Here is a 23,315-nt window from a genome sequence, read left to right as displayed (position 1 = left end):
CCACCGCACGTCAGGTCGACTGCAGAGAGGTTTCTCCCGGTGATCGGGGACAGCGGCGGCGGCAGGGTCATTCATTCCCCCGGCATCTACAAGATTCACCAGAATTCCTCAGGCAGCACCTTGCAAACCCATGGCCAACGCAGCCTCGAAGGATGACGGCAGCAGATCCACGGGAACACCACCATTCGCAAGTTCTCCCCCCGCCGAGGCACTCGCTGTCCTGAATTGCAAATATGTCCTTGTTCCTCCGGTGTTACCGGGTCAAAATCGGGAATCCCCGCCCAAACAGCATCGCGGGGCTACCGACAGCACTTGGACTGCAGCGGTTCGAGAGAGCAGCTCACCACCAGGCTGATCTCGGCATGGGCGAGAAATGTTGGCCTTGACGGAAAGATCCTATTCATTGCCTCCCCTTGTGTTGGTGTAGCTTGCCCATAAATGCCAATCATCGTTTCCCTCACGTACAGGATTCGCTCCTCGGCATTCCGCATCAATCCGAAAAGTTGCGAAAAGCGAATTACGTCCGTGCACCCTTTCTTTATCGTCCACTTTCAATATCCTCTCTACTTGTATCCGACTCTCTGGAGAATGGGGAGGGAGCTGATCTCCCCGTGTAAACATGTCACGCTGCAAGCGCGCCTCATCACCACCAGCAGCTCGATTCGACATCTCCGTTCACATTGCTGCAGATCGCTGACAACATTATAATCCGACCCAGTTGACAAACTGACAACTGTTTCGCTACTTGCACCGCAAATGATGACAAATCGTTCCAAATCGTACGGGTGGCACAGTGGATCAGTGGTTAGTACGGCTGCCTGGTGGCACCAGGGAGCTGAAGCCAGTTCCAGCCTTGGGCGATCGTCTGCGTGAATAATCTTTACGTACAGACGTAGCTACTAAAGCAGGTCGCTTCCGTACAGTAGTTTGCGAAGAAACAAACAGAGATGGGGTTTCACTCTATTCAGGAAACAGACTAAAGACATTTCTTCCTTGTTCAAGAAAATATTAGGATAAATTTGTTGCCTCGGGTGGGGGGGGGAGGGTGGGGGGTTGGGAAGGGGCTGTGGGGGCTGATCTGATAGCCATTTGACATTGGCTGAGTCATGGGATCCCACAACCTGATTTGACTGTGTTAAAAATCCCACAACACCAGGTTTCAGCCCAACGGGGTTCTTTGAAATTACAGCAGTCACCCCACCCCCCCCGCCACCGCCGTACCATCGGTGGGATACGTTCCAAGAACGACCGCAGAAGCCCAAAACGGCAGACAAGGGCAAATCCATTCATTCAAATTGGCAAGTTACCTTCCTGGCAGGCCCCTGGTTCCAGAATGTTCCCTGTAGCACGTTGGGGTTACCCCTGTCCTGGCTTTCAGCGTGCTGCACCTTCATCAGGTAACTGCAGAGCAGGTTCATAAGACAGAAAACCCGTAACAAAAGACGATAGTTTCCTGCAACTGAAAAGACAATAGATGCAACAATCACTGACTGCCATCAACACGGCAAACTAGCAAAGGCAAGAGATTCACATTGCATTCACCTGCTTTTGAACTTGGGTAGCGTTGGGTGCACCATTCCTGGAAACACTGCAATACCAGGCTGATACATGGAGAGGACAGAGCAAGCCCTGAAGCCATCTCCCTGCTCCAAAAATCCATTTAATACAAACACTCCCACCTTCGGGAGATATCAGCGATTAAACTGATAAGAACAGAAACTACACATATTCCAAGCCAAAAGGCCGAGAAGCGATAGCACATTAATACTCCAACGGTGGAGGTCATATTTGCCGACTATCCTTTCCATCAGTTTGATGATATTCAAAGTTCCTTTATTCCCTTACCGTCTACCTTCCTTCCAAGATATCCAACCAGACCGGAAGATCACTCTGCAGCAGTCGCTGTGCTTTCCCCGTGCTTTTCTCTCCATCTGTTACGTAGCCGCGTAGGTCGCGCTGACGACCAATCAGATGGCACGGGCCGGAGCCACCGCACGTCAGGTCGACTGCAGAGAGGTTTCTCCCGGTGATCGGGGACAGCGGCGGCGGCAGGGTCATTCATTCCCCGGCAGGGTCATTCATTCCCCCGGCATCTACAAGATTCACCAGAATTCCTCAGGCAGCACCTTGCAAACCCATGGCCAACGCAGCCTCGAAGGATGACGGCAGCAGATCCACGGGAACACCACCATTCGCAAGTTCTCCCCCCGCCGAGGCACTCGCTGTCCTGAATTGCAAATATGTCTTTGTTCCTCCGGTGTTACCGGGTCAAAATCGGGAATCCCGCCCAAACAGCATCGCGGGGCTACCGACAGCACTTGGACTGCAGCGGTTCGAGAGAGCAGCTCACCACCAGGCTGATCTCGGCATGGCGAGAAATGTTGGCCTTGACGGAAAGATCCTATTCATTGCCTCCCCTTGTGTTGGTGTAGCTTGCCCATAAATGCCAATCATCGTTTCCCTCACGTACAGGATTCGCTCCTCGGCATTCCGCATCAATCCGAAAAGTTGCGAAAAGCGAATTACGTCCGTGCACCCTTTCTTTATCGTCCACTTCAATATCCTCTCTACTTGTATCCGACTCTCTGGAGAATGGGGAGGGAGCTGATCTCCCCGTGTAAACATGTCACGCTGCAAGCGCGCCTCATCACCACCAGCAGCTCGATTCGACATCTCCGTTCACATTGCTGCAGATCGCTGACAACATTATAATCCGACCCAGTTGACAAACTGACAACTGTTTCGCTACTTGCACCGCAAATGATGACAAATCGTTCCAAATCGTACGGGTGGCACAGTGGATCAGTGGTTAGTACGGCTGCCTGGTGGCACCAGGGAGCTGAAGCCAGTTCCAGCCTTGGGCGATCGTCTGCGTGAATAATCTTTACGTACAGACGTAGCTACTAAAGCAGGTCGCTTCCGTACAGTAGTTTGCGAAGAAACAAAACAGAGATGGGGGTTTCACTCTATTCAGGAAACAGACTAAAGACATTTCTTTCTTGTTCAAGAAAATATTAGGATAAATTTGTTGCCTCGGGGGTGGGGGGGGAGCGGGGGGGTTGGGAAGGGGCTGTGGGGGCTGATCTGATAGCCATTTGACATTGGCTGAGTCATGGGATCCACAACCTGATTTGACTGTGTTAAAAATCCCACAACACCAGGTTTCAGCCCAACGGGGTTCTTTGAAATTACAGCAGTCACCCCACCCCCGCCACCGCCGTACCATCGGTGGGATACGTTCCAAGAACGACCGCAGAAGCCCAAAACGGCAGACAAGGGCAAATCCATTCATTTAAATTGGCAAGTTACCTTCCTGGCAGGCCCCTGGTTCCAGAATGTTCCCTGTAGCACGTTGGGGTTACCCCTGTCCTGGCTTTCAGCGTGCTGCACCTTCATCAGGTAACTGCAGAGCAGGTTCATAAGACAGAAAACCCGTAACAAAAGACGATAGTTTCCTGCAACTGAAAAGACAATAGATGCAACAATCACTGACTGCCATCAACACGGCAAACTAGCAAAGGCAAGAGATTCACATTGCATTCACCTGCTTTTGAACTTGGGTAAGCGTTGGGTGCACCATTCCTGGAAACACTGCAATACCAGGCTGATACATGGAGAGGACAGAGCAAGCCCTTAAGCCATCTCCCTGCTCCAAAAATCCATTTAATACAAACACTCCCACCTTCGGGAGATATCAGCGATTAAACTGATAAGAACAGAAACTACACATATTCCAAGCCAAAAGGCCGAGAAGCGATAGCACATTAATACTCCAACGGTGGAGGTCATATTTGCCGACTATCCTTTCCATCAGTTTGATGATATTCAAAGTTCCTTTATTCCCTTACCGTCTACCTTCCTTCCAAGATATCCAACCAGACCGGAAGATCACTCTGCAGCAGTCGCTGTGCTTTCCCCGTGCTTTTCTCTCCATCTGTTACGTAGCCGCGTAGGTCGCGCTGACGACCAATCAGATGGCACGGGCCGGAGCCACCGCACGTCAGGTCGACTGCAGAGAGGTTTCTCCGGTGATCGGGGACAGCGGCGGCGGCAGGGTCATTCATTCCCCCGGCAGGGTCATTCATTTCCCCGGCATCTACAAGATTCACCAGAATTCCTCAGGCAGCACCTTGCAAACCCATGGCCAACGCAGCCTCGAAGGATGACGGCAGCAGATCCACGGGAACACCACCATTCGCAAGTTCTCCCCCCCCGCCGAGACACTCGCTGTCCTGAATTGCAAATATGTCTTTGTTCCTCCGGTGTTACCGGGTCAAAATCGGGAATCCCCGCCCAAACAGCATCGCGGGGCTACCGACAGCACTTGGACTGCAGCGGTTCGAGAGAGCAGCTCACCACCAGGCTGATCTCGGCATGGGCGAGAAATGTTGGCCTTGACGGAAAGATCCTATTCATTGCCTCCCATTGTGTTGGTGTAGCTTGCCCATAAATGCCAATCATCGTTTCCCTCACGTACAGGATTTGCTCCTCGGCATTCCGCATCAATCCGAAAAGTTGCGAAAAGCGAATTACGTCCGTGCACCCTTTCTTTATCGTCCACTCTCAATATCCTCTCTACTTGTATCCGACTCTCTGTGGAGAATGGGAGGGAGCTGATCTCCCCGTGTAAACATGTCACGCTGCAAGCGTGCCTCATCACCACCAGCAGCTCGATTCGACATCTCCGTTCACATTGCTGCAGATCGCTGACAACATTATAATCCGACCCAGTTGACAAACTGACAACTGTTTCGCTACTTGCACCGCAAATGATGACAAATCGTTCCAAATCGTACGGGTGGCACAGTGGATCAGTGGTTAGTACGGCTGCCTGGTGGCACAGGGAGCTGAAGCCAGTTCCAGCCTTGGGCGATCGTCTGCGTGAATAATCTTTACGTGCAGACGTAGCTACTAAAGCAGGTCGCTTCCGTACAGTAGTTTGCGAAGAAACAAACAGAGATGGGGTTTCACTCTATTCAGGAAACAGACTAAAGACATTTCTTTCTTGTTCAAGAAAATATTAGGATAAATTTGTTGCCTCGGGGTGGGGGGGGGAGGCGGGGGGGTTGGGAAGGGGCTGTGGGGGGCTGATCTGATAGCCATTTGACATTGGCTGAGTCATGGGATCCCACAACCTGATTTGACTGTGTTAAAAATCCCACAACACCAGGTTCAGCCCAACGGGGTTCTTTGAAATTACAGCAGTCACCCCACCCCCGCCACCGCCGTACCATCGGTGGGATACGTTCCAAGAACGACCGCAGAAGCCCAAAACGGCAGACAAGGGCAAATCCATTCATTTAAATTGGCAAGTTACCTTCCTGGCAGGCCCCTGGTTCCAGAATGTTCCCTGTAGCACGTTGGGGTTACCCCTGTCCTGGCTTTCAGCGTGCTGCACCTTCATCAGGTAACTGCAGAGCAGGTTCATAAGACAGAAAACCCGTAACAAAAGACGATAGTTTCCTGCAACTGAAAAGACAATAGATGCAACAATCACTGACTGCCATCAACACGGCAAACTAGCAAAGGCAAGAGATTCACATTGCATTCACCTGCTTTTGAACTTGGGTAAGCGTTGGGTGCACCATTCCTGGAAACACTGCAATACAGGCTGATACATGGAGAGGACAGAGCAAGCCCTTAAGCCATCTCCCTGCTCCAAAAATCCATTTAATACAAACACTCCCACCTTCGGGAGATATCAGCGATTAAACTGATAAGAACAGAAACTACACATATTCCAAGCCAAAAGGCCGAGAAGCGATAGCACATTAATACTCCAACGGTGGAGGTCATATTTGCCGACTATCCTTTCCATCAGTTTGATGATATTCAAAGTTCCTTTATTCCCTTACCGTCTACCTTCCTTCCAAGATATCCAACCAGACCGGAAGATCACTCTGCAGCAGTCGCTGTGCTTTCCCCGTGCTTTTCTCTCCATCTGTTACGTAGCCGCGTAGGTCGCGCTGACGACCAATCAGATGGCACGGGCCGGAGCCACCGCACGTCAGGTCGACTGCAGAGAGGTTTCTCCCGGTGATCGGGGACAGCGGCGGCGGCAGGGTCATTCATTCCCCGGCATCTACAAGATTCACCAGAATTCCTCAGGCAGCACCTTGCAAACCCATGGCCAACGCAGCCTCGAAGGATGACGGCAGCAGATCCACGGGAACACCACCATTCGCAAGTTCTCCCCCCCCCCGAGGCACTCGCTGTCCTGAATTGCAAATATGTCTTTGTTCCTCCGGTGTTACCGGGTCAAAATCGGGAATCCCCGCCCAAACAGCATCGCGGGGCTACCGACAGCACTTGGACTGCAGCGGTTCGAGAGAGCAGCTCACCACCAGGCTGATCTCGGCATGGGTGAGAAATGTTGGCCTTGACGGAAAGATCCTATTCATTGCCTCCCTTGTGTTGGTGTAGCTTGCCCATAAATGCCAATCATCGTTTCCCTCACGTACAGGATTCGCTCCTCGGCATTCCGCATCAATCCGAAAAGTTGCGAAAAAGCGAATTACGTCCGTGCACCCTTTCTTTATCGTCCACTTCAATATCCTCTCTACTTGTATCCGACTCTCTGGAGAATGGGGAGGGAGCTGATCTCCCGTGTAAACATGTCACGCTGCAAGCGCGCCTCATCACCACCAGCAGCTCGATTCGACATCTCCGTTCACATTGCTGCAGATCGCTGACAACATTATAATACGACCCAGTTGACAAACTGACAACTGTTTCGCTACTTGCACCGCAAATGATGACAAATCGTTCCAAATCGTACGGGTGGCACAGTGGATCCGTGGTTAGTACGGCTGCCTGGTGGCACCAGGGAGCTGAAGCCAGTTCCAGCCTTGGGCGATCGTCTGCGTGAATAATCTTTACGTACAGACGTAGCTACTAAAGCAGGTCGCTTCCGTACAGTAGTTTGCGAAGAAACAAACAGAGATGGGGGTTTCACTCTATTCAGGAAACAGACTAAAGACATTTCTTTCTTGTTCAAGAAAATATTAGGATAAATTTGTTGCCTCGGGGGTGGGGGGTTGGGAAGGGGCTGTGGGGGCTGATCTGATAGCCATTTGACATTGGCTGAGTCATGGGATCCCACAACCTGATTTGACTGTGTTAAAAATCCCACAACACCAGGTTTCAGCCCAACGGGGTTCTTTGAAATTACAGCAGTCACCCCACCCCCGCCACCGCCGTACCATCGGTGGGATACGTTCAAGAACGACCGCAGAAGCCAAAACGGCAGACAAGGGCAAATCCATTCATTTAATTGGCAAGTTACCTTCCTGGCAGGCCCCTGGTTCCAGAATGTTCCCTGTAGCACGTTGGGGTTACCCCTGTCCTGGCTTTCTGCGTGCTGCACCTTCATCAGGTAACTGCAGAGCAGGTTCATAAGACAGAAAACCCGTAACAAAAGACGATAGTTTCCTGCAACTGAAAAGACAATAGATGCAACAATCACTGACTGCCATCAACACGGCAAACGAGCAAAGGCAAGAGATTCACATTGCATTCACCTGCTTTTGAACTTGGGTAGACGTTGGGTGCACCATTCCTGGAAACACTGCAATACCAGGCTGATACATGGAGAGGACAGAGCAAGCCCTTAAGCCATCTCCCTGCTCCAAAAATCCATTTAATACAAACACTCCCACCTTCGGGAGATATCAGCGATTAAACTGATAAGAACAGAAACTACACATATTCCAAGCCAAAGGCCGAGAAGCGATAGCACATTAATACTCCAACGGTGGAGGTCATATTTGCCGACTATCCTTTCCATCAGTTTGATGATATTCAAAGTTCCTTTATTCCCTTACCGTCTACCTTCCTTCCAAGATATCCAACCAGACCGGAAGATCACTCTGCAGCAGTCGCTGTGCTTTCCCCGTGCTTTTCTGTTACGTAGCCGCGTAGGTCGCGCTGACGACCAATCAGATGGCACGGGCCGGAGCCACAGCACGTCAGGTCGACTGCAGAGAGGTTTCTCCCGGTGATCGGGGACAGCGGCGGCGGCAGGGTCATTCATTCCCCCGGCAGGGTCATTCATTCCCCGGCATCTACAAGATTCACCAGAATTCCTCAGGCAGCACCTTGCAAACCCATGGCCAACGCAGCCTCGAAGGATGACGGCAGCAGATCCACGGGAACACCACCATTCGCAAGTTCTCCCCCCCCCCGAGGCACTCGCTGTCCTGAATTGCAAATATGTCTTTGTTCCTCCGGTGTTACCGGGTCAAAATCGGGAATCCCCGCCCAAACAGCATCGCGGGGCTACCGACAGCACTTGGACTGCAGCGGTTCGAGAGAGCAGCTCACCACCAGGCTGATCTCGGCATGGGGCGAGAAATGTTGGCCTTGACGGAAAGATCCTATTCATTGCCTCCCCTTGTGTTGGTGTAGCTTGCCATAAATGCCAATCATCGTTTCCCTCACGTACAGGATTTGCTCCTCGGCATTCCGCATCAATCCGAAAAGTTGCGAAAAGCGAATTACGTCCGTGCACCCTTTCTTTATCGTCCACTCTCAATATCCTCTCTACTGTATCCGACTCTCTGGAGAATGGGGAGGGAGCTGATCTCCCCGTGTAAACATGTCACGCTGCAAGCGCGCCTCATCACCACCAGCAGCTCGATTCGACATCTCCGTTCACATTGCTGCAGATCGCTGACAACATTATAATCCGACCCAGTTGACAAACTGACAACTGTTTCGCTACTTGCACCGCAAATGATGACAAATCGTTCCAAATCGTACGGGTGGCACAGTGGATCAGTGGTTAGTACGGCTGCCTGGTGGCACCAGGGAGCTGAAGCCAGTTCCAGCCTTGGGCGATCGTCTGCGTGAATAATCTTTACGTACAGACGTAGCTACTAAAGCAGGTCGCTTCCGTACAGTAGTTTGCGAAGAAAAAAACAGAGATGGGGGTTTCACTCTATTCAGGAAACAGACTAAAGACATTTCTTTCTTGTTCAAGAAAATATTAGGATAAATTTGTTGCCTCGGGGTGGGGGGGGAGGCGGGGGGGTTGGGAAGGGGCTGTGGGGGCTGATCTGATAGCCATTTGACATTGGCTGAGTCATGGGATCCACAACCTGATTTGACTGTGTTAAAAATCCCACAACACCAGGTTTCAGCCCAACGGGGTTCTTTGAAATTACAGCAGTCACCCCACCCCCCGCCACCGCCGTACCATCGGTGGGATACGTTCCAAGAACGACCGCAGAAGCCCAAAACGGCAGACAAGGGCAAATCCATTCATTTAAATTGGCAAGTTACCTTCCTGGCAGGCCCCTGGTTCCAGAATGTTCCCTGTAGCACGTTGGGGTTACCCCTGTCCTGGCTTTCTGCGTGCTGCACCTTCATCAGGTAACTGCAGAGCAGGTTCATAAGACAGAAAACCCGTAACAAAAGACGATAGTTTCCTGCAACTGAAAAGACAATAGATGCAACAATCACTGACTGCCATCAACACGGCAAACTAGCAAAGGCAAGAGATTCACATTGCATTCACCTGCTTTTGAACTTGGGTAGCGTTGGGTGCACCATTCCTGGAAACACTGCAATACCAGGCTGATACATGGAGAGGACAGAGCAAGCCCTTAAGCCATCTCCCTGCTCCAAAAATCCATTTAATACAAACACTCCCACCTTCGGAGATATCAGCGATTAAACTGATAAGAACAGAAACTACACATATTCCAAGCCAAAAGGCCGAGAAGCGATAGCACATTAATACTCCAACGGTGGAGGTCATATTTGCCGACTATCCTTTCCATCAGTTTGATGATATTCAAAGTTCCTTTATTCCCTTACCGTCTACCTTCCTTCCAAGATATCCAACCAGACCGGAAGATCACTCTGCAGCAGTCGCTGTGCTTTCCCCGTGCTTTTCTCTCCATCTGTTACGTAGCCGCGTAGGTCGCGCTGACGACCAATCAGATGGCACGGGCCGGAGCCACCGCACGTCAGGTCGACTGCAGAGAGGTTTTCTCCCGGTGATCGGGGACAGCGGCGGCGGCAGGGTCATTCATTCCCCGGCAGGGTCATTCATTCCCCGGCATCTACAAGATTCACCAGAATTCCTCAGGCAGCACCTTGCAAACCCATGGCCAACGCAGCCTCGAAGGATGACGGCAGCAGATCCACGGGAACACCACCATTCGCAAGTTCTCCCCCCCCTCCCCCCCCCGCCGAGACACTCGCTGTCCTGAATTGCAAATATGTCCTTGTTTCCTCCGGTGTTACCGGGTCAAAATCGGGAATCCCCGCCCAAACAGCATCGCGGGGCTACCGACAGCACTTGGACTGCAGCGGTTCGAGAGAGCAGCTCACCACCAGGCTGATCTCGGCATGGGCGAGAAATGTTGGCCTTGACGGAAAGATCCTATTCATTGCCTCCCTTGTGTTGGTGTAGCTTGCCCATAAATGCAATCATCGTTTCCCTCACGTACAGGATTCGCTCCTCGGCATTCCGCATCAATCCGAAAAGTTGCGAAAAGCGAATTACGTCCGTGCACCCTTTCTTTATCGTCCACTCTCAATATCCTCTCTACTTGTATCCGACTCTCTGGAGAATGGGGAGGGAGCTGATCTCCCCGTGTAAACATGTCACGCTGCAAGCGCGCCTCATCACCACCAGCAGCTCGATTCGACATCTCCGTTCACATTGCTGCAGATCGCTGACAACATTATAATCCGACCCAGTTGACAAACTGACAACTGTTTCGCTACTTGCACCGCAAATGATGACAAATAGTTCCAAATCGTACGGGTGGCACAGTGGATCAGTGGTTAGTACGGCTGCCTGGTGGCACCAGGGAGCTGAAGCCAGTTCCAGCCTTGGGCGATCGTCTGCGTGAATAATCTTTACGTACAGACGTAGCTACTAAAGCAGGTCGCTTCCGTACAGTAGTTTGCGAAGAAACAAAACAGAGATGGGGGTTTCACTCTATTCAGGAAACAGACTAAAGACATTTCTTTCTTGTTCAAGAAAATATTAGGATAAATTTGTTGCCTCGGGGGTGGGGGGGGGAGGCGGGGGGGGTTGGGAAGGGGCTGTGGGGGCTGATCTGATAGCCATTTGACATTGGCTGAGTCATGGATCCCACAACCTGATTTGACTGTGTTAAAAATCCCACAACACCAGGTTTCAGCCCAACGGGGTTCTTTGAAATTACAGCAGTCACCCCCCCCCCCCGCCACCGCCGTACCATCGGTGGGATACGTTCCAAGAACGACCGCAGAAGCCCAAAACGGCAGACAAGGTCAAATCCATTCATTTAAATTGGCAAGTTACCTTCCTGGCAGGCCCCTGGTTCCAGAATGTTCCCTGTAGCACGTTGGGGTTACCCCTGTCCTGGCTTTCAGCGTGCTGCACCTTCATCAGGTAACTGCAGAGCAGGTTCATAAGACAGAAAACCCGTAACAAAAGACGATAGTTTCCTGCAACTGAAAAAGACAATAGATGCAACAATCACTGACTGCCATCAACACGGCAAACGAGCAAAGGCAAGAGATTCACATTGCATTCACCTGCTTTTGAACTTGGGTAGCGTTGGGTGCACCATTCCTGGAAACACTGCAATACCAGGCTGATACATGGAGAGGACAGAGCAAGCCCTTAAGCCATCTCCCTGCTCCAAAAATCCATTTAATACAACCACTCCCACCTTCGGGAGATATCAGCGATTAAACTGATAAGAACAGAAACTACACATATTCCAAGCCAAAAGGCCGAGAAGCGATAGCACATAATACTCCAACGGTGGAGGTCTTATTTGCCGACTATCCTTTCCATCTGTTTGATGATATTCAAAGTTCCTTTATTCCCTTACCGTCTACCTTCCTTCCAAGATATCCAACCAGACCGGAAGATCACTCTGCAGCAGTCGCTGTGCTTTCCCCGTGCTTTTCTGTTACGTAGCCGCGTAGGTCGCGCTGACGACCAATCAGATGGCACGGGCCGGAGCCACAGCACGTCAGGTCGACTGCAGAGAGGTTTCTCCCGGTGATCGGGGACAGCGGCGGCGGCAGGGTCATTCATTCCCCCGGCAGGGTCATTCATTCCCCCGGCATCTACAAGATTCACCAGAATTCCTCAGGCAGCACCTTGTAAACCCATGGCCAACGCAGCCTCGAAGGATGACGGCAGCAGATCCACGGGAACACCACCATTCGCAAGTTCTCCCCCCCCCCGAGGCACTCGCTGTCCTGAATTGCAAATATGTCTTTGTTCCTCCGGTGGTACCGGGTCAAAATCGGGAATCCCCGCCCAAACAGCATCGCGGGGCTACCGACAGCACTTGGACTGCAGCGGTTCGAGAGAGCAGCTCACCACCAGGCTGATCTCGGCATGGGCGAGAAATGTTGGCCTTGACGGAAAGATCCTATTCATTGCCTCCCCTTGTGTTGGTGTAGCTTGCCCATAAATGCCAATCATCGTTTCCCTCACGTACAGGATTTGCTCCTCGGCATTCCGCATCAATCCGAAAAGTTGCGAAAAGCGAATTACGTCCGTGCACCCTTTCTTTATCGTCCACTTCAATATCCTCTCTACTTGTATCCGACTCTCTGGAGAATGGGGGAGGGAGCTGATCTCCCGTGTAAACATGTCACGCTGCAAGCGCGCCTCATCACCACCAGCAGCTTGATTCGACATCTCCGTTCACATTGCTGCAGATCGCTGACAACATTATAATCCGACCCAGTTGACAAACTGACAACTGTTTCGCTACTTGCACCGCAAATGATGACAAATCGTTCCAAATCGTACGGGTGGCACAGTGGATCAGTGGTTAGTACGGCTGCCTGGTGGCACCAGGGAGCTGAAGCCAGTTCCAGCCTTGGGCGATCGTCTGCGTGAATAATCTTTACGTACAGACGTAGCTACTAAAGCAGGTCGCTTCCGTACAGTAGTTTGCGAAGAAACAAACAGAGATGGGGGTTTCACTCTATTCAGGAAACAGACTAAAGACATTTCTTTCTTGTTCAAGAAAATATTAGGATAAATTTGTTGCCTCGGGGGTGGGGGGGGAGGCGGGGGGGTTGGGAAGGGGCTGTGGGGGCTGATCTGATAGCCATTTGACATTGGCTGAGTCATGGGATCCCACAACCTGATTTGACTGTGTTAAAAATCCCACAACACCAGGTTTCAGCCCAACGGGGTTCTTTGAAATTACAGCAGTCACCCCACCCCCGCCACCGCCGTACCATCGGTGGGATACGTTCCAAGAACGACCGCAGAAGCCCAAAACGGCAGACAAGGGCAAATCCATTCATTTAAATTGGCAAGTTACCTTCCTGGCAGGCCCCTGGTTCCAGAATGTTCCCTGTAGCACGTTGGGGTTACCCCTGTCCTGGCTTTCTGCGTGCTGCACCTTCATCAGGTAACTGCAGAGCAGGTTCATAAGACAGAAAACCCGTAACAAAAGACGATAGTTTCCTGCAACTGAAAAGACAATAGATGCAACAATCACTGACTGCCATCAACACGGCAAACTAGCAAAGGCAAGAGATTCACATTGCATTCACCTGCTTTTGAACTTGGGTAAGCGTTGGGTGCACCATTCCTGGAAACACTGCAATACCAGGCTGATACATGGAGAGGACAGAGCAAGCCCTTAAGCCATCTCCCTGCTCCAAAAATCCATTTAATACAAACACTCCCACCTTCGGGAGATATCAGCGATTAAACTGATAAGAACAGAAACTACACATATTCCAAGCCAAAAGGCCGAGAAGCGATAGCACATCAATACTCCAACGGTGGAGGTCATATTTGCCGACTATCCTTTCCATCAGTTTGATGATATTCAAAGTTCCTTTATTCCCTTACCGTCTACCTTCCTTCCAAGATATCCAACCAGACCGGAAGATCACTCTGCAGCAGTCGCTGTGCTTTCCCCGTGCTTTTCTCTCCATCTGTTACGTAGCCGCGTAGGTCGCGCTGACGACCAATCAGATGGCACGGGCCGGAGCCACCGCACGTCAGGTCGACTGCAGAGAGGTTTCTCCCGGTGATCGGGGACAGCGGCGGCGGCAGGGTCATTCATTCCCCGGCAGGGTCATTCATTCCCCGGCATCTACAAGATTCACCAGAATTCCTCAGGCAGCACCTTGCAAACCCATGGCCAACGCAGCCTCGAAGGATGACGGCAGCAGATCCACGGGAACACCACCATTCGCAAGTTCTCCCCCCCCGCCGAGACACTCGCTGTCCTGAATTGCAAATATGTCTTTGTTCCTCCGGTGTTACCGGGTCAAAATCGGGAATCCCCGCCCAAACAGCATCGCGGGGCTACCGACAGCACTTGGACTGCAGCGGTTCGAGAGAGCAGCTCACCACCAGGCTGATCTCGGCATGGGCGAGAAATGTTGGCCTTGACGGAAAGATCCTATTCATTGCCTCCCCTTGTGTTGGTGTAGCTTGCCCATAAATGCCAATCATCGTTTCCCTCACGTACAGGATTTGCTCCTCGGCATTCCGCATCAATCCGAAAAGTTGCGAAAAGCGAATTACGTCCGTGCACCCTTTCTTTATCGTCCACTCTCAATATCCTCTCTACTTGTATCCGACTCTCTGGAGAATGGGGAGGGAGCTGATCTCCCCGTGTAAACATGTCACGCTGCAAGCGCGCCTCATCACCACCAGCAGCTTGATTCGACATCTCCGTTCACATTGCTGCAGATCGCTGACAACATTATAATCCGACCCAGTTGACAAACTGACAACTGTTTCGCTACTTGCACCGCAAATGATGACAAATCGTTCCAAATCGTACGGGTGGCACAGTGGATCAGTGGTTAGTACGGCTGCCTGGTGCACCAGGGAGCTGAAGCCAGTCCAGCCTTGGGCGATCGTCTGCGTGAATAATCTTTACGTACAGACGTAGCTACTAAAGCAGGTCGCTTCCGTACAGTAGTTTGCGAAGAAACAAACAGAGATGGGGGTTTCACTCTATTCAGGAAACAGACTAAAGACATTTCTTTCTTGTTCAAGAAAATATTAGGATAAATTTGTTGCCTCGGGGTGGGGGGGGAGGCGGGGGGTTGGGAAGGGGCTGTGGGGGCTGATCTGATAGCCATTTGACATTGGCTGAGTCATGGGATCCCACAACCTGATTTGACTGTGTTAAAAATCCCACAACACCAGGTTTCAGCCCAACGGGGTTCTTTGAAATTACAGCTGTCACCCCACCCCCCGCCACCGCCGTACCATCGGTGGGATACGTTCCAAGAACGACCGCAGAAGCCCAAAACGGCAGACAAGGGCAAATCCATTCATTTAAATTGGCAAGTTACCTTCCTGGCAGGCCCTGGTTCCAGAATGTTCCCTGTAGCACGTTGGGGTTACCCCTGTCCTGGCTTTAAGCGTGCTGCACCTTCATCAGGTAACTGCAGAGCAGGTTCATAAGACAGAAAACCCGTAACAAAAGACGATAGTTTCCTGCAACTGAAAAGACAATAGATGCAACAATCACTGACTGCCATCAACACGGCAAACTAGCAAAGGCAAGAGATTCACATTGCATTCACCTGCTTTTGAACTTGGGTAAGCGTTGGGTGCACCATTCCTGGAAACACTGCAATACCAGGCTGATACATGGAGAGGACAGAGCAAGCCCTTAAGCATCTCCCTGCTCCAAAAATCCATTTAATACAAACACTCCCACCTTCGGGAGATATCAGCGATTAAACTGATAAGAACAGAATTTTTTTTTTTATTTCAAAAATATACTTTATTCATAAAATATGCATAGAATAATTTGATACACTGTACATTAGGTAATGCCATTCATATTTCCACATTTACATACACAGCTCCGAATTGTCATTATTCCATACAGATCAGTGCATCTCTCACTCATATATTGAGCTGAGGCGACAGCAGAGCCCAAATGACTGCATGGGCCCCTGCTTTTCTATCGACAGGCAGATGTTAAACGGTGGTCTTTCCCCACCGCGCCTTGGCGGCAGCTGCCCCAAGCTTCAGCGCGTCCCTCAACACGTAGTCCTGGACCTTGGAATGTGCCAGTCTGCAACACTCAGTCGGGGTCAACTCCTTCAGCTGGAAGATCAACAGGTTTCGGACCGCCCAGAGAGCGACCTTCACCGAGTTGATGATCCTCCAGGCGCAGTTGATGTTCGTCTCGGTGTGCGTCCCGGGGAACAGGCCGTAGAGCACGGAGTCCCGCGTCACGGCGCTGCTCGGGACGAACCTCGACAAATACCACTGCATTCCTCTCCAGACTTCCTCTGCATAGGCACATTCCAGAAGGAGGTGTGTGACAGTCTCGTCCCCCCCGCAGCCGCTTCGAGGGCAGCGTGCGGTGCGGCTGAGAGTCCGGGCGTGCATAAACGATCTCACAGGTAGAGCCCTTCTCACCACCAGCCAAGCCATGTCTTGGTGCTTGTTGGAAAGTTCTGGCGATGAGGCATTCTGCCAAATTGCTTTGACAGTCTGCTCAGGGAACCACTCAACAGGATCCGCCCTCTCCTTTTCCCGAAGGGTCTCGAGGACGCTACGTGCTGACCACTTCCTGATGGACTTGTGGTCAAAGGTGTTTTTCTTCAGAAATTTCTCCACGAAGGACAGGTGGTACGGAACGGTCCAACTACTCGGAGCGTTCCGCGGCAGCGAGGCCAGGCCCATCCTTCGCAACACCGGGGACAGGTAGAACCTCAGTACGTAGTGACACTTGGTGTTTGCGTACCGGGGATCCACGCACAGCTTGATGCAGCCACACACAAAGGTGGCCATCAGGGTGAGGGTGGCATTGGGTGTATTTTTTCCCCCGTTGCCCAGATCTTTGTACAGTGAGTCCCTTCGGACCCGGTCCATCTTTGAACTCCATATGAACTGGAAGATGGCCCGGACGACTGCAGCGGCGCAGGTTCTGGGAATAGGCCAGACCTGTGCCACGTACAACAGCAATGACAGTGCCTCACACCTGATGACCAGGTTTTTCCCGTGATGGAGAGCGACCGTAGCCTCCATCTGCCCAGTTTCTGCCTCACTTTACTGATACGCTCCTCCCAAGACTTGGCGCACGCCCCAGCCCCCCCGAACCAAATACCCAGCACCTTCAGGTGGTCGGTCCTGACGGTGAAGGGGATCGAGGATTGGTCGGCCCAGTTCCCGAAGAGCATGGCCTCGCTCTTGCCTCGGTTTACCTTGGCCCCGAGGCCCGTTCGAACTGGTCACAAATGCACATGAGTCTGCGCACGGACAGCGGATCCGAGCAGAAAACGGCGACGTCATCCATGTACAGGGAGGCCTTAACCTGCAGGCCCCCGCTGCCGGAATAGTCACCCCTCTCAGGCTCGCATCCTTCCTGATGGACTCGGCAAATGGCTCTATGCAGCACACAAACAAGGCAGGAGAGAGAGGGCAGCCCTGCCTTACTCCAGATCTGACTGGGAAGCTATCTGATTCCCACCCATTGATTGAGACTGCACTGACAATGTTGGTGTAGAGCAGTCTGATCCAATTGCAGATTCCCTCCCCAAAGCCCATTTTGGAGAGAACATCTCTCATATACATGTGTGATATCCTGTCAAAGGCTTTCTCCTGGTCCAGGCTGATCAGGCAGGCGTCCAACCCTCTGTCCTGCACGTAGGCGATCGTATCCCTGAGGAGTGCGAGACTCTCAGCGATCTTCCTGCCTGGCACAGCACAGGTTTGGTCAGGGTGAATCACCGACCCCAGAGCAGACCTGACCCGGTTGGCAATTACCTTTGACAGGATTTTGTAATCTGCATTCAACAGTGATCGGTCTCCAATTTTTGAGTTCCTCGCTCTCCCCCTTCCGCTTATAGATGAGGGTGATGATGCCTTTCCTCATGGATTCGCTCATGGTACCTGCCCGAAGCATACTGACATACACCTCCAGCAGGTCCTGGCCAATCAAGTCCCACAGAGCGGAATAGAGCTCGACCGGTAAGCCATCGCTTCGGGAGTTTTATTCTTTTCGAAGGACTCGAGGGCCTTGGTCAGCTCGTCCAGAGATAGCGGCTGGTCCAGCCTCTCGCGTGTTCTGTCGTCTAAGACCTCCGTGATAGACGACAGGAACGACTGGGAGGCCGCGCTGTCGGTCGGCTTCGCGTCATACAGACTGGCATAGAAGGATTTACTGATCCTCATGACGTCAGCCTGAGATGACGTTGTCGAGCCGTCTTCTTCCTTCAGGCTGCTGAGCACAGAGCTCTCTTTGTGCACCTTCTGGAAGAAGAAACGTGAGCACGTCTCGTCCTGCTCCACCGAGCGGACCCTGGACCGGAAGATTATCTTGGAGGCCTCTGAGGCAAAGAGCGAGGCTTGCTGGCCCTTCACCTCCTTGAGGTCCTCCGTGACATCGACCCCCATCGTCTGCAGCAGGAGCAGGTTCTGCATACTTTCCCTGGAGCTGGGACAGTTTTCCCCGCCTCTCTCTCGCCTCCTGAACACCTTTGAGGATGAAGAACCTCTTGATGTTCCCTTTAACTGTTTCCCACCAGTCTGCTGGAGACTCAAAGAGGGGCTTCACGGTTCTCCAACCTGCGTAGTCCCTCTTGAGCTCCTCAATGTTTTCCCGGGGTCAACAGCTTAGTGTTCAGCTTCCACGTTCCCTTACCCGCCCGCTGCTCGTCCTGTAGGTGACAGTCGGCCAGCAGGAGGCAGTGGTCAGAGAAGAACACCGGCTTGACGTCGGTGGATCTGACCGAGAGCGTTCGGGACACAAACAGGTAATCTATCCTTGAGCGGATAGACCCGTCTGCCCGTGACCAGGTGTATCTACGCTGCGCTCCGTCTGCAGGGGGTGCTGAAGACGTCGTGCAGCTTGGCATCTTTTACCGCGTCCATCAGGGCTCTGGACGTGGCGTCCAGTTTACTGTCCCCCCCGCCGGATCGTCCATCTGCATCAATGATACAGTTGAAGTCTCCGGCCAGAATGACCGGCCTGGACGTAGCCAGCAACAGTGGAAGCTGCTGCAGGACGGCCAACCGTTCACTCTTACCCACTGGGGCGTACACATTGATCAGTCTCAGGGGAGCATTCCTGTACATAACGTCGGCGACGAGGAGGCGCCCGCCCACCACCTCCTTAACCTCGGAGATGGTGAAGTTGCTTCCTCGCAACAGGATACAGGCCGGAGGCGCGGGCTATCGTTGCCCCCCGACCAAACTGACTGCCCATGGGCCCACAAGCTCGACCATCTCCTGTAGCTGCTGAGGTGCGGTATCCCACACTCCTGCAGAAACAGGAGGTCGGCTTTAACGCTGGCCAGGAAGGCCATCGTTGAAACACATCGCGTAGCCGATTTGATGCTACGCACATTGATGCTGGCAACTTTAAACCCCATTTTTAACAATTTACAAGGTTAATAGTGTCCATTTGCTGCTGGTCTTGCTCCTCTGGGGTAGCTGCGTGCATCCCGTGGGTGACGGCAAACTGCTGGACCATCCAGGGCTGAGGTAGCTGTCCGGCTCCACGCTGGAGCCATTTCCCCGCTCGGTGTCTTTGTGTCAAGCCCAGGGTCCGCACCGTCCAGTTCTCCATCTGACAGTGGGGCTGTCACAGGACCGCTGCTCCCAGTTACCTGGAGCTGTGGGCCGGTGGACACCTCTTGGTTCTCACCGGGTAGGGGGAGGCCTTTACCCATCCCCACAGAGGGATCGTCTTTCCCTTCTTGGGTGGTGCTGCCCTCCTTTCTCCCCATGGCGCTCTGTCTCTTCCTCTGGTGGCGACCCTTCTTGCGCCCGTCCTCACCATCAGAGAGCTGCCTGTATCCTCGGCTTGGAGGTGTCGTTTCCCCCTTCTCTGGGTGGCTTTGGGGCCCCGAGACAGGTTTCCTCTTCCTATTTCTGACTGTGATCCAGTCATCTGCCTCCTTTGATTCCTCCTCTTCCATTTCCTCCGTCTGCCTTGAAGGAGCTTGGATCGGCTGCTGTACCTCCCCGCTGTCTGCCGTCTGCTCCGCTACCGCCTGCTCTTCCTTCTGGGTGTCTCCAGGCACCGTTTCCGTGCTATCTTGTGGTGCCCTGGGGCTTTGGCGGTCCCCGGCTCGTGTTGCCACCTCTGGCCATCTGTGCGTAAGTGGCGGCTCCTCGTCTTGGACAGGCCTTGTACATGTGGCCCGCCTCTCCGCACAGGTTACAGTTCTTGGCCTCCTTGCAATCCTTGGTCAGGTGGCCTTCCTGTTTGCAATTTCGGCATACAGTCACCTTACAGTCGGCCGCCATGTGGCCTGACCTCCGCAGGTTCGGCACACCTTCGGCTGCCCTGCGTACGTCAGGTAACCTCTGCTTCCTCCGATGGCGAAGCTGGAGGGTGGGTGGAGGATGTTCCCGCTGCCATCGACCTCAGGGTTACCTTGACCTGCCGCTTTACTGGTCCAGATCCCGAAAGGATCGACCCATCGGTGCTTTCGCCTTCCACCTGGACATACCTCTTCAAGAAGGTGAGAACATCTGCCGCTGGGACGTAAGGGTTGTACATTTGGATTGTCACAACCCGACTCCTCTGCGCAGGAAGCACACACAACGGGACCGCCGACAAGATGGAGAACAGAGGTTCCCTTCCTTCTCCTTGAAGACCTTCAGGAGCTGCTCACAATGCTTCACGCTCCTGAAGGTCACGTCGAAGTAGCCTGCCCCAGGGAAATCCTGCAGGCAGTACACGTCCGCTGCTGCAAACCCACAGCACTCCAGCAAAACCTTCTTCACAAACACCGTCCGATCGACCGGTGTGTGCTCCTCCACCTTCTTCACAGTCACCCTGACTGTGTTGCGAAATGCCCTGGCCAGGGCTGCGAGCGGCTGCTGAGGCCATAGCTCAAGGTTGGCTGATACCTGAATTGGCGTTAGGCGAAGCCAGCATAAAGATCCACCAAGAGCAGGTCAGCACAACCAAACGATCCTCCAGCGGCCAATCACGATCCAGCGATGGTCTCCAGCAGCTCCAACGATCGCAACACGAACCCCTTGGTTTTTCTCCCGCCTGCGCACTTCTGCAGCGTCGAACCTGCAGCTCTCGAGCAGAATTCTTCCTCGGGACCTCAGGAAACTACACATATTCCAAGCCAAAAGGCCGAGAAGCGATAGCACATTAATACTCCAACGGTGGAGGTCATATTTGCCGACTATCCTTTCCATCAGTTTGATGATATTCAAAGTTCCTTTATTCCCTTACCGTCTACCTTCCTTCCAAGATATCCACCAGACCGGAAGATCACTCTGCAGCAGTCGCTGTGCTTTCCCCGTGCTTTTCTCTCCATCTGTTACGTAGCCGCGTAGGTCGCGCTGACGACCAATCAGATGGCGGGCCGGAGCCACCGCACGTCAGGTCGACTGCAGAGAGGTTTCTCCGGTGATCGGGGACAGCGGCGGCGGCAGGGTCATTCATTCCCCCGGCAGGGTCATTCATTCCCCCGGCATCTACAAGATTCACCAGAATTCCTCAGGCAGCACCTTGCAAACCCATGGCCAACGCAGCCTCGAAGGATGACGGCAGCAGATCCACGGGAACACCACCATTCGCAAGTTCTCTCCCCCCCCCCCGAGACACTCGCTGTCCTGAATTGCAAATATGTCTTTGTTCCTCCGGTGTTACCGGGTCAAAATCGGGAATCCCCGCCCAAACAGCATCGCGGGGCTACCGACAGCACTTGGACTGCAGCGGTTCGAGAGAGCAGCTCTCCACCAGGCTGATCTCGGCATGGGCGAGAAATGTTGGCCTTGACGGAAAGATCCTATTCATTGCCTCCCCTTGTGTTGGTGTAGCTTGCCCATAAATGCCAATCATCGTTTCCCTCACGTACAGGATTCGCTCCTCGGCATTCCGCATCAATCCGAAAAGTTGCGAAAAGCGAATTACGTCCGTGCACCCTTTCTTTATCGTCCACTCTCAATATCCTCTCTACTTGTATCCGACTCTCTGGAGAATGGGGAGGGAGCTGATCTCCCCGTGTAAACATGTCACGCTGCAAGCGCGCCTCATCACCCCAGCAGCTCGATTCGACATCTCCGTTCACATTGCTGCAGATCGCTGACAACATTATAATCGACCCAGTTGACAAACTGACAACTGTTTCGCTACTTGCACCGCAAATGATGACAAATCGTTCCAAATCGTACGGGTGGCACAGTGGATCAGTGGTTAGTACGGCTGCCTGGTGGCACCAGGGAGCTGAAGCCAGTTCCAGCCTTGGGCGATCGTCTGCGTGAATAATCTTTACGTACAGACGTAGCTACTAAAGCAGGTCGCTTCCGTACAGTAGTTTGCGAAGAAACAAACAGAGATGGGGGTTTCACTCTATTCAGGAAACAGACCAAAGACATTTCTTTCTTGTTCAAGAAAATATTAGGATAAATTTGTTGCCTCGGGGGTGGGGGGGGAGGCGGGGGGGTTGGGAAGGGGCTGTGGGGGCTGATCTGATAGCCATTTGACATTGGCTGAGTCATGGGATCCCACAACCTGATTTGACTGTGTTAAAAATCCCACAACACCAGGTTTCAGCCCAACGGGGTTCTTTGAAATTACAGCAGTCACCCCACCCCCCGCCACCGCCGTACCATCGGTGGGATACGTTCCAAGAACGACCGCAGAAGCCCAAAACGGCAGACAAGGGCAAATCCATTCATTTAAATTGGCAAGTTACCTTCCTGGCAGGCCCCTGGTTCCAGAATGTTCCCTGTAGCACGTTGGGGTTACCCCTGTCCTGGCTTTCTGCGTGCTGCACTTCATCAGGTAACTGCAGAGCAGGTTCATAAGACAGAAAACCCGTAACAAAAGACGATAGTTTCCTGCAACTGAAAAGACAATAGATGCAACAATCACTGACTGCCATCAACACGGCAAACTAGCAAAGGCAAGAGATTCACATTGCATTCACCTGCTTTTGAACTTGGGTAAGCGTTGGGTGCACCATTCCTGGAAACACTGCAATACCAGGCTGATACATGGAGAGGACAGAGCAAGCCCTTAAGCCATCTCCCTGCTCCAAAAATCCATTTAATACAAACACTCCCACCTTCGGGAGATATCAGCGATTAAACTGATAAGAACAGAAACTTTTTTTTTTATTTCAAAAATATACTTTATTCATAAAATATGCATAAATAATTTGATACACTGTACATTAGGTAATGCCATTCATATTTCACATTTACATACACAGCTTAGAATTGTCATTATTCCATGCAGATCAGTGCATCACTCCACTCTTATATTGAGCTGAGGCGTCAGCAGAGCCCAAATGACTGCATGGGCCCCCTGATTTTCTTTCGACAGGCAGATGTTAAACGGTGGTCTTTCCCCACCGCGCCTTGG

At 52.3% G+C, this 23,315-nt stretch overlaps 7 non-coding genes and 2 pseudogenes across 7 annotated transcripts; all 9 read right to left on the bottom strand.

Moving 5' to 3' along the window:
- Nucleotides 1–1,563: 1,563 nt before the first annotated feature.
- On the bottom strand, nt 1,564–1,755 carry LOC132810592 (U2 spliceosomal RNA). Its single transcript, XR_009642956.1, has one exon. It is a non-coding gene; the product is annotated as a U2 spliceosomal RNA (small nuclear RNA).
- Nucleotides 1,756–3,566: 1,811 nt separating this feature from the next.
- On the bottom strand, nt 3,567–3,758 carry LOC132810574 (U2 spliceosomal RNA). Its single transcript, XR_009642939.1, has one exon. It is a non-coding gene; the product is annotated as a U2 spliceosomal RNA (small nuclear RNA).
- A 1,816-nt stretch (nt 3,759–5,574) lies between these two features.
- LOC132810600 (U2 spliceosomal RNA) lies at nt 5,575–5,765 on the bottom strand. The gene has a single exon (XR_009642964.1). It is a non-coding gene; the product is annotated as a U2 spliceosomal RNA (small nuclear RNA).
- Nucleotides 5,766–7,542: 1,777 nt separating this feature from the next.
- LOC132810595 (U2 spliceosomal RNA) lies at nt 7,543–7,733 on the bottom strand. The gene has a single exon (XR_009642959.1). It is a non-coding gene; the product is annotated as a U2 spliceosomal RNA (small nuclear RNA).
- Nucleotides 7,734–9,538: 1,805 nt separating this feature from the next.
- LOC132810594 (U2 spliceosomal RNA) lies at nt 9,539–9,729 on the bottom strand. The gene has a single exon (XR_009642958.1). It is a non-coding gene; the product is annotated as a U2 spliceosomal RNA (small nuclear RNA).
- Nucleotides 9,730–11,559: 1,830 nt separating this feature from the next.
- Nucleotides 11,560–11,751, bottom strand: LOC132810593 (U2 spliceosomal RNA). The gene has a single exon (XR_009642957.1). It is a non-coding gene; the product is annotated as a U2 spliceosomal RNA (small nuclear RNA).
- A 1,807-nt stretch (nt 11,752–13,558) lies between these two features.
- On the bottom strand, nt 13,559–13,750 carry LOC132810563 (U2 spliceosomal RNA). Its single transcript, XR_009642928.1, has one exon. It is a non-coding gene; the product is annotated as a U2 spliceosomal RNA (small nuclear RNA).
- A 1,812-nt stretch (nt 13,751–15,562) lies between these two features.
- On the bottom strand, nt 15,563–15,740 carry LOC132810604 (U2 spliceosomal RNA; annotated as a pseudogene).
- Nucleotides 15,741–22,900: 7,160 nt separating this feature from the next.
- On the bottom strand, nt 22,901–23,080 carry LOC132810602 (U2 spliceosomal RNA; annotated as a pseudogene).
- Between the last annotated feature and the right edge of the window lie 235 nt (nt 23,081–23,315).

This window comes from Hemiscyllium ocellatum, unplaced genomic scaffold (assembly GCF_020745735.1).
Source record: "Hemiscyllium ocellatum isolate sHemOce1 unplaced genomic scaffold, sHemOce1.pat.X.cur. scaffold_1785_pat_ctg1, whole genome shotgun sequence".
Taxonomy (NCBI): Eukaryota; Metazoa; Chordata; class Chondrichthyes; order Orectolobiformes; family Hemiscylliidae; genus Hemiscyllium; species Hemiscyllium ocellatum.
This window is presented reverse-complemented; position numbering and strand designations above follow the sequence as displayed.